The sequence below is a fragment of the Photinus pyralis genome, unplaced genomic scaffold (genome assembly GCF_008802855.1).
Source record: "Photinus pyralis isolate 1611_PpyrPB1 unplaced genomic scaffold, Ppyr1.3 Ppyr1.4_LG4, whole genome shotgun sequence".
NCBI lineage: Eukaryota > Metazoa > Arthropoda > Insecta > Coleoptera > Lampyridae > Photinus > Photinus pyralis.
This window is the reverse complement of record NW_022170511.1, coordinates 37,858,707-37,868,954: the sequence shown is the minus strand read 5'-3', so window position 1 is coordinate 37,868,954 and position 10,248 is coordinate 37,858,707. Positions and strand designations below refer to the sequence as shown.

Below are 10,248 nucleotides of genomic sequence, written 5' to 3'. Positions count from 1 at the left end.
TCTGATCCGCTTCGTTTACTCGCTCGAACTTTTAAAATCGTCAGAGCGCCGAAAAACAAAATCCCTGAATAAGGAAACGCTGACGAAGCTTGTATGGACATACTACTCCGCACACAGACGGTCGATAAATAAAATAAAAAAACTCAAAAAATCCATAAAGCTACTCAAAACCCTTCTATATAAACTTAATGATGTCCCCTGAACTTAAGACCCTACTTTCCTTAAGAACTTTTACCTAAAAATATATCCAATGAAAATATTCAATGAAAAACCAAAAATATATACACCCTCTAGTCTCTTTACTTGTTCATGTCTAATATGATATATTCTCTTCTTTTTTCTTCTTTTTTTCTCTCTCATCTTCTTCAATGTCTTCCTTAACTTGTAATTACTCAATTAATCTACTAAATTTTCTTATTCTCTAACGTAAATTTATTGTTTTTCTTTCATTTGCACTTGTGCTACTTCCACTCTACTATCTTCTCTGACTTTCTATTACTAGTCTTATTTTAAATTTTTGATATGAATTTTTTACAAAGTTAATCAATTGATTTATGTTTCTCACGATTTTATTCTCTTGATGCCATTAATTATTTCTTTAATTTCCATGTCTAGGGTCCATAACCTGCTGATTATGAATTAATCGTGACACAATTATTTAAAATACACACAATTAATCTGTTTATGCACCCCACCAGCATACGAACTCTGAATTTAGAACAAGAACATTCGGGTCACTTTCGCAAACCGCCGCCCGGCCGTAAACCGGAGGGACTCGAGTTTTTTATTCCTTACAACTTTAGCAATCATAACGACTGTCTAAGGCAAAACCACCAACCAACTTTTTAACAACGAAACTTTTACCAATAAGAGTAAAACTCGAATTCGCCACAGTTCTGGACCCGGAACTCGAATTTTCCTGTAAGAAACGAGAAGTAACGAGAGAAGTTTCTTTTAGGCCCTAAGCGACCGCAGAGAAATGAATAAGGAATAGCGCAATCGATATAGGAAAAGACAGACGGGCGAACACTAGCTCTTTCTGCGTTGTATAAAAACACAGGGATTTGCATACTTTTATCCTCGATGGAATACAAACATTGCCTTTTTGGCGATACGGAAACTACTCAACGTGAATTTTTGATTAATATGCTACCCCTCGCACGTCTGCAGAAAAAAATCCGAACCTTTTTCCGTGCCTACTTTATGACAGGAAATTTTAGTTTCCATCACAGTTTCTCTGCCTAGGAAACAATATTCTAATAAAAACTAGAACGTGTGCGAGAAAAGGGTACAAAGAATCAGAAAAATAGAGTAGAATGTATTGTTGTGAAAACAGCGTCATGTAAATGTAAAAGTTGGTTTACAGTATTTGAATTTGTTGTCTCAGTGTCTATTTTTTCTTTGAGAATTGTTGTCTTTGCGTAATTCTTGTCCAAATTCTGTCGCTTTTGTAAATTGTTCCTTAAGATTTGTGTATTTAATTTTAAAACGTGAAATTGCGTGTTAAAATGTAGGGACATCTGGTTTTTAGCATTGGAAATGTTTACGATTTCGAGTATTGCCTTTTTTTGAAGCCCGAAAAAAAAAATTGTCTCAGATCGACCCGGAAAAAAAATTTTCTTATAGAATGTGGCCTGTAGAATCAATAATTTCAAACAGTTCCAAAATTGGGCTACTAGTTCAAAAGTTACAGCCCTTTGAAATTTCTTTCGAAATTGGTTTCTAGTCCATAACTTTTGATTGAGAAGTCTAATAGAAAAAGTACGAATTGTTTTGGATTCTACGCACCAAAATTAATAAGAAAAAGTGTTTTCCCGAGAAATTTTGGTGTAGTCGATTTTTGGTAAAAAAGGAAGGTTATACACTGCCTTTTTTTGAGGCCCGAAAAAAAATTGTCTCAGATCGACCCGGAAAAAAATTTTCTTATAGAATGTGGCCTGTAGAATCCATAATTTCAAACAGTTCCAAGATTGGGCTACTAGTTCAAAAGTTACAGCCCTTTGAATTTTTTTTTCGAAATTGGTTTCTAGTCTATAACTTTTGATTGAGAAGTCTGATCGAAAAAGTACGAATTGTTTTGGATTCTACGCACCAAAATTAATAAGAAAAAGTGTTTTCCCGAGAAATTTTGGTGTAGTCGATTTTTGGTAAAAAAGGAAGGTTATACACTGCCTTTTTTTGAGCCCCGAAAAAAAAATTGTCTCAGATCGACCCGGAAAAAAAAATTTTCTTATAGAATGTGGCCTGTAGAATCCATAATTTCAAACAGTTCCAAGATTGGGCTACTAGTTCAAAAGTTACAGCCCTTTGAATTTTTTTTCGAAATTTGTTTCTAGTCTATAACTTTTGATTGAGAGGTCTAATCGAAAACGTACGAATTGTTTTGGATTCTACGCACCAAAATTAATAAGAAAAAGTGTTTTACCAAGAAATTTTGGTGTAGTCGATTTTTGGTAAAAAAGGAAGGTTATTATACACTGCCTTTTTTTGAGGCTCGAAAAAAAAATTGTCTCAGATCGACCCGGAAAAAAATTTTCTTATAGAATTTGGCCTGTAGAATCCATAATTTCAAACAGTTCCAAGGTTGGGCTACTAGTTCAAAAGTTACAGCCCTTTGAATTTTTTTTCGAAATTTGTTTTTTGTCCATAACTATTTAATGAGAGGTTTAATCGAAAAAGTACGAATTGTTTTGGATTCTACGCACCAAAATTAATAAGAAAAAGTGTTTTCCCGAGAAATTTTGGTGCAGTCGATTTTTGGTTAAAAAGGGATGTAATAACTGCCTTTTTTTGGGGCCCGCAAAGAAAATTGTCTCAGATCGGCCCGGAAAAAGATTTTTCTTATAGAATGTGGCCTGTAGAATCCATAATTTCAAACAGTTCCAAGATTGGGCTACTAGTTCAAAAGTTACAGCCCTTTGATTTTTTTTTCGAAATTGGTTTCTAGTCTATAACTTTTGATTGAGAAGTCTGATCGAAAAAGTACGAATTGATTTGGATTCTACGCACCCAAATTAATAAGGAAGTGTTTTTCCCGAGAATTTTGGTGTAGTCGATTTTTGGTAAAAAAGGAAGGTAATACACTGCCTTTTTTTGAGCCCGGAAAAAAAAATTGTCTCAGATCGACCCGGAAAAAAATTTTCTTATAGAATGTGGCCTGTAGAATCCATAATTTCAAACAGTTCCAAGATTGGGCTACTAGTTCAAAAGTTACAGCCCTTTGAATTTTCTTTTTCTAGTCTATAACTTTTGATTGAGAAGTCTGATCGAAAAAGTACGAATTGATTTGGATTCTACGCACCCAAATTAATAAGAAAAAGTGTTTTCCCGAGAAATTTTGGTGTAGTCGATTTTTGGTAAAAAAGGAAGGTTATACACTGCCTTTTTTTGAGCCCCGAAAAAAAAATTGTCTCAGATCGACCCGGAAAAAAAATTTTCTTATAGAATGTGGCCTGTAGAATCCATAATTTCAAACAGTTCCAAGATTGGGCTACTAGTTCAAAAGTTACAGCCCTTTGAATTTTTTTTCGAAATTGGTTTCTAGTCTATAACTTTTGATTGAGAAGTCTGATCGAAAAAGTACGAATTGTTTTGGATTCTACGCACCAAAATTAATAAGAAAAAGTGTTTTCCCGAGAAATTTTGGTGCAGTCGATTTTTGGTAAAAAAGGAAGGTTATACACTGCCTTTTTTTGAGCCCCGAAAAAAAAATTGTCTCAGATCGACCCGGAAAAAAAATTTTCTTATAGAATGTGGCCTGTAGAATCCATAATTTCAAACAGTTCCAAGATTGGGCTACTAGTTCAAAAGTTACAGCCCTTTGAATTTTTTTTCGAAATTGGTTTCTAGTCTATAACTTTTGATTGAGAAGTCTGATCGAAAAAGTACGAATTGATTTGGATTCTACGCACCAAATTAATAAGAAAAAGTGTTTTCCCGAGAAATTTTGGTGTAGTCGATTTTTGGTAAAAAAGGAAGGTTATACACTGCCTTTTTTTGAGCCCCGAAAAAAAAATTGTCTCAGATCGACCCGGAAAAAATTTTTTCTTATAGAATGTGGCCTGTAGAATCCATAATTTCAAACAGTTCCAAGATTGGGCTACTAGTTCAAAAGTTACAGCCCTTTGAATTTTTTTCGAAATTGGTTTCTAGTCTATAACTTTTGATTGAGAAGTCTGATCGAAAAAGTACGAATTGTTTTGGATTCTACGCACCAAAATTAATAAGAAAAAGTGTTTTCCCGAGAAATTTTGGTGTAGTCGATTTTTGGTAAAAAAGGAAGGTTATACACTGCCTTTTTTTGAGCCCCGAAAAAAAAATTGTCTCAGATCGACCCGGAAAAAAATTTTCTTATAGAATGTGGCCTGTAGAATCCATAATTTCAAACAGTTCCAAGATTGGGCTACTAGTTCAAAAGTTACAGCCCTTTGAATTTTCTTTCGAAATTGGTTTCTAGTCTTATAACTTTTGATTGAGAAGTCTGATCGAAAAAGTACGAATTGATTTGGATTCTACGCCACCCAAATTAATAAGAAAAAGTGTTTTCCCGAGAAATTTTGGTGTAGTCGAATTTTGGTAAAAAAGGAAGGTTATACACGGCGACTGGGTACTTACGGGCCATTAAAGTATTAGTGTAGTAATGAAGGTGGCGAGGGGGGGGGGTTAGCTCTGAGGTGCACCACAAAAACATTTTAAAGTACTCCTTTCTCGAAAATCAATTACCATACAGTTTTTTTTTAAATTGCAGCTGATAATTAAAAGTAACAAAATATACAATCCACACGAGGTGCGTCGCCTATCATTGTATTTCAGCACTTTCATGCTACGACAAAAAATGATAAATTCATTGTAAAACACTTCAATTAAAACAGAATTTTTTAACAACCTAACATCAACCCCAATTAGAGAAACGTGTTAATAATTTATTAATAGTGCAAGAAACTAAATACAGCACATACTTATAAATTTCCAACGGGCCATTATGATCTACAGGCCAGGTGGCAATCGCCACCCGCCCCCCCGGGCTAGTCCGCCCCTGTAGACGGGACGAACTAATTGTGGTCTACGTTCTTGTTGCGAGTACATACTTTATTTTAGAGTAAAATAAATATCGCTCCTTTCTTATTGGTGGAAAACTCCCGAATATTCCTTGTATAGGATAAATACACACTTCAAAAGTATTAGAAAACGAACACTATATTTAATTATTTTCCATATAAGTAAATTTTCCACTTTATGTCACCTAGCCCCAAGTACAAATACTGATATTGTACTTGCAGTCTAACAAAGGATATTACCCAGGATATTACTGTTTATAATAGAGTTGGGGCAACTGCTCTACAATTATCTTTGTATCTTTGCAAATAAAAGAAAATATCTAGTACAATATGAGCCGATTCGGGTCAAACTATGCACCATTTTTATCTATACACAAAATTGTATTCCTCTATTCGCACTAAAATTGTAGGTTCTACAATAGCCACACTCAACAAGGCATCCATTCAAAATTGGAAATAGTAAACTCGATTTGTCGTCGATAACAAAAAACGAATTAAAGCGTAATTTTTAGAAAATATGATACGAATTCAATCAACGTGAAAAAAGCGGACGTTCCGATTCTCACCAGGAAGTTTTAAGATCAGATTACGTGACCCTCGAGAGCTCGATTTGATGATTTGCCAACGAGGAGACTGCGAGAGAAATGATGGATAGTAAAATTCATAAGGGATGCGGATAGAATATAATAAGGCACTTGTGTCCGAGACGTTGCAGAGCCTTTATCTGGAGTAATCACATCACAAACCGCTCGATATAAGGCAGATGATGCAGCAACTTATCTTGCACAGCAGAAATGACACGTATAATTTTCCCTTTCTTTTGAAGCGTCCGGTAAAAATGGATTATTTAAACGGTTTAACAAGCCAAAGGCGGGTTAGTTTTAAATATGTAGGTATATCATCTAACCTATCTACGAAAATGAGTTGGGTAAAATAAGACGTGATCTGTCACTTAATTTCAGACTTTTAGATATCAATAGTTCCTGATATAGTCATTAGAGTAATGCTGCGAAAATTCAACACAAAAGACATCATCAAAAGTTTTGAAATGGATGATTCGAAATTAAAGCGAGAACTTCAAAATTTCTCAAAAATGTACACCATTATATTTCTTATGGGAATGGGAAATGGGGAAAAACGCGTGAAATTTAATAAACCGTTTTTGAAATGTTATTATAAACACTTTCCGTGGCTTTGAATGGCCATCCAACACTTTATACCAAACTCTAAAATTACACCAAAAATACATCCCTAACGATAAAGGTTAAATAGACGAAAAAGGGATATTTTCACTATTGAGTGAAACGAGATGGTTAGTTTCCCTTTATCGTCGTGTATAATACAAAACTTTATTTTATAGCGGAAGCCATATAAATCATTGTAAAGCTTCTGACAATTTTGAATTTAATTTAGAGACGTCAAAAATAGCAAGCTTAGGTTCTGTCGTCGCGATCGTTTCTATAGAAACAGAATTGTCATGTGTTCTGATTTGATATCGTGCATTTGAAATAAGAACGACAGAATCATTAGAATGCACAGTCAAATGTTTTACTTTATCTATCCTTACGGTTACAGAGGACTTAGCCTACTCTTTCAAACCTGTTAAAATGTCAATTTAACATAAATGCTATAAAATAAAAGTTGGTAGCGAGCCCACTTTTTTTGGATATTTAATCTTTGGAACGAAACTGTAAGTAATTGTAAGTTATAATTAGTAGTTTGTGTGTAATAGTGTGTTTTCCTACTAATTATCAAATTACAGATCGGTTCCTCAAGTTAGAGCTGGAATTACTGAGCTGATTTCACGGGTTAAGCCTTATAAAATCATATAGGTGCGAATTTCAAGCAATAGACTATAAAAGGTGGATCAGTATTTCCAGTCTTCCTTTTTAAAGCGGCCGTGGTGTCGACCGCAAATTTTAAGTAAATTACTTTGGAGGGATGCTAATCGAATCATTCATAATTCACTAAGCCACTGTGCGGACGATACACAGTAATTTTATTAATCCAGCCTTCTTACATTTTCGCCATTTTCAGTGCGGTTAAACCTCAGACGTACCTAATTAAAATAGAAAAAAAAACGCCTTCGCCACAGGATCGGATCGGAGTACGTAATCTGTAATTCTATCGATCGCTAGATATTTCAAAAGTACATCCAATAAATATCAACTAAAGTTTAAAAGCTAGTAATACAGATATAACGAGATTAAAAGGTACCCCCTTAATTTATGGCCATTTAAGTGTTGATTAAATAATAAATGAATATTAATTTGATTGCGATTTGTCACAGGCTAATGATAATTTATGTATCAATTTCAAAATTAAGATATAGAACGGGGACGCAGCAGATTTCTCCATTTCTGGGGGAGAGTATTTTATGAGGCATAAACTCTGTTTACTTATGCTAGCGTTTCAGACTTAGATCTCATGAAATGTAATGGTTTCAAAATATACGAGGAGGTAGGCGAAGGCGACGTTTGAAAATTTTATATAGAAACGCACACAAATATGCGTGCAAGTTGGATCGTTTATGGCACAAAATATTTATGTAGTTTCACTTTTTGATGTTATTACAACCCATTTCCATTGTTCATGCCATTCCTTCTAGTAGTAGATTTTGCAAGTATAAATCTTAATTAAGTGTAGACTTGTATAAAGTTTTTCATGAATAAAATGGCTATTAACTGCCTTCTAACAGCAAAGGAGAACTATTTATCCGGTTGTATACATATTTTAGAGAAGTAAATGCAAACAGTCGACAGCTTTAACCATTATTTTGAAATAAGGCTCAAATTTTCGTAGATTCCAGCTATTTTACTGTTTATTTGCGTTACTTTGTATAAATTTACTTTTAAATTAAAAATTAGCCTTATTTATAGAACTTGTAGATGTGGAATGTTCCCTTTTTACCTCATCGCGCCATTTCTAACACTTACTGAATTTTTTATGGTAATAGATTTAGAAGTTCTTATAATCTTATAGTTTTAAAAACTACAAAATGCGCAATGAGAGAGCTACCTAAACGATAAAATTGTGAGCGACTTGCACGACCTTGTAGTATGACGTTATACCTGTCGTCAACTGATAAAACGGGTTAATTGAAATGCAACCGATAAAATTTTTGTAGTAGAGCAGTGACCAAATGACTGTATTCGGGACGTATTGTTTAATTAAGTGTGTGTTTTACATGGAAGGAAATGGAAACCATCAATTGTAAGTTTTCTTTAGATTTTTTGTTTAAATGGGGAAACGTATTTAGACATGTAGTATTAATTGCTCTTTAGGTAGTTTGCTGTTCAATTCTTCAAAGGACAGTTGTGGAAGGTAAATGAGATTTAAAATTCTGATTCCTGTCTAAAGAAGGTTCCATTATTCCAGAATAAACCTACAGCATTAAAAGCTTGACGCCTAATGCCATAATTTTGAGGACTACATATCGTGGGTAGCTTTTCCCAACACCGCCCTTTTTCCCCGAAACACGTTTAGACATTTCATGATGTGCAGATCTAGCGACCTGGAAATTCTCCTGTCTACTAAACCTTTTTGGATAACTATTTTTTGCACGGGCGCATTTTTAATTATAGCACCACCATCGCAACATGTTCAGTTGCGAAATCTTTAGTTTATCCGACTGTCACTCGTAATAAGTGGCCAAGGGGTGGAAATCTTAGCCTATTTGCCAATGACTTTTGATTATTCAGTTTCCCCGCTAAATTTTTCACCACGACACCTGACATTGAAATCATGAATAGCATGCAATGACAAAAGCAGGGACAAAAGTGACTAACAATTTACTCTACAAGGCAAAAGATTATGCGATAATGAATGGTAAACGTCAAATGACCCTACAGAAAAAAATCATTTAGGGAAATCGGATGACTTGACGTTGATCTTTCTTCTCGTTAATAGAGCACGCTGTATATTATATTCAGAAATGGAAACAATTTCAAATGCTTCCTCTTGACTGTATTCCATTCTTGACGTACGTATGACAACTGTTTATGCTTTCTGAGTACTGATAAATTTCGGAAATCTGTAAGTTGATTCACAGGTTCGTAAGGCCGGTTCATTAATCCGATCGTATATGTTTATAAATCAATTTTTCAAATTAATACGACGGCACAATTTCAGCCATCACATTTTAATATTTGACAGGGTCTGTAATATCAAATAATCCGACAGAAACGAAAGAATCCAAATAAAAGATTTATTCGTAGTCTGTTAGGATAAAGTTAAAAAAAACAATCCTTGTTGTAGGGATTATTTTTCTTTAGACGATTATAATTCAGCTAACTTCCAAAATAGGGTTGTCTTTTTGTGTTACCATGTCGATTTGTGAAACTAATGATTAAGATATGTAATATAATCATTGTCGTTTGTGATATAACATCGCGTAAAGTGAACAAAACTGGATATTGGAGTTTCGAAAACCACCTGATAAAGTGAAGGTTGCATGACAAATCTGCACTTACAATTGCAACCAATATCCAGTAGTGAATTGTTCCTCACACACAGTGCTCGTGTATGGTACAAGTAAAATGGTGAGTTCTAAATACCCTTATTTTTAAATTCTTATGACCGATGTCTTTGTATGTTAATCATTTTCTTTAAGCGCGGACAGTGCATTAAGTTTGGCTAAATAGCCTTTTACTACAAGCTGTCCTTTCGATTTGTGTAATTTAATTGTAATGCTAATTTCCTTTCTATTTTGGCGAAACACTGGAAATAGTGTAAAACCCCGGCCTGGCTCTAGTTTTTTAGTATAAGATGGTTTAACCGCAATTATTTAGGCATGAAAACACCATTGCGTCTAATATGACGTATGGATTTGACGAGCATAAATTAAATATTGAATAACGGTCTATGGTATGTCATAAACATAGGGGGTGATGCAGGAGCTTAAAATAAGTCGACCTGATCACATTTGTTAATGATTTTGATTGGCAACATCTACGATTTTTCAACATCTCAATATGGATGCACAAAAATAAGTAGGTACTAAATAAGTAAGTAATTTTTTTTGCTTCCGGCCACCGACGAATCCGCCATGGATTCGTGGTAGGGGTTTTAGAAGCATTCCGATTGAGTTGAAGTTTTAAACTCGGGGGATTTTCGGAATTCATCCGTAAATCTAGAACCAATGTTTGAACATGAAAAAATTATGTGAAACTGCATGTTTTATCAATTGTGT

The 10,248-nt window shown here is 34.3% G+C and overlaps 1 long non-coding RNA gene across 7 annotated transcripts in view; it reads left to right on the top strand.

The window, feature by feature from the left end:
* The first annotated feature begins 8,197 nt into the window (after nt 1–8,197).
* Nucleotides 8,198–10,248, top strand: part of LOC116169928 — a 74,457-nt gene continuing 72,406 nt past the window's right edge. For 6 of the 7 annotated variants that reach the window (XR_004145123.1, XR_004145122.1, XR_004145126.1 and 3 more), the window contains exon 1: nt 8,198–8,270. This is a non-coding gene — a long non-coding RNA (uncharacterized LOC116169928). Of the gene's footprint in view, nt 8,271–9,550; nt 9,599–10,248 lie in introns of those variants that run through there. The other variant, XR_004145121.1, reaches the window with a different exon arrangement.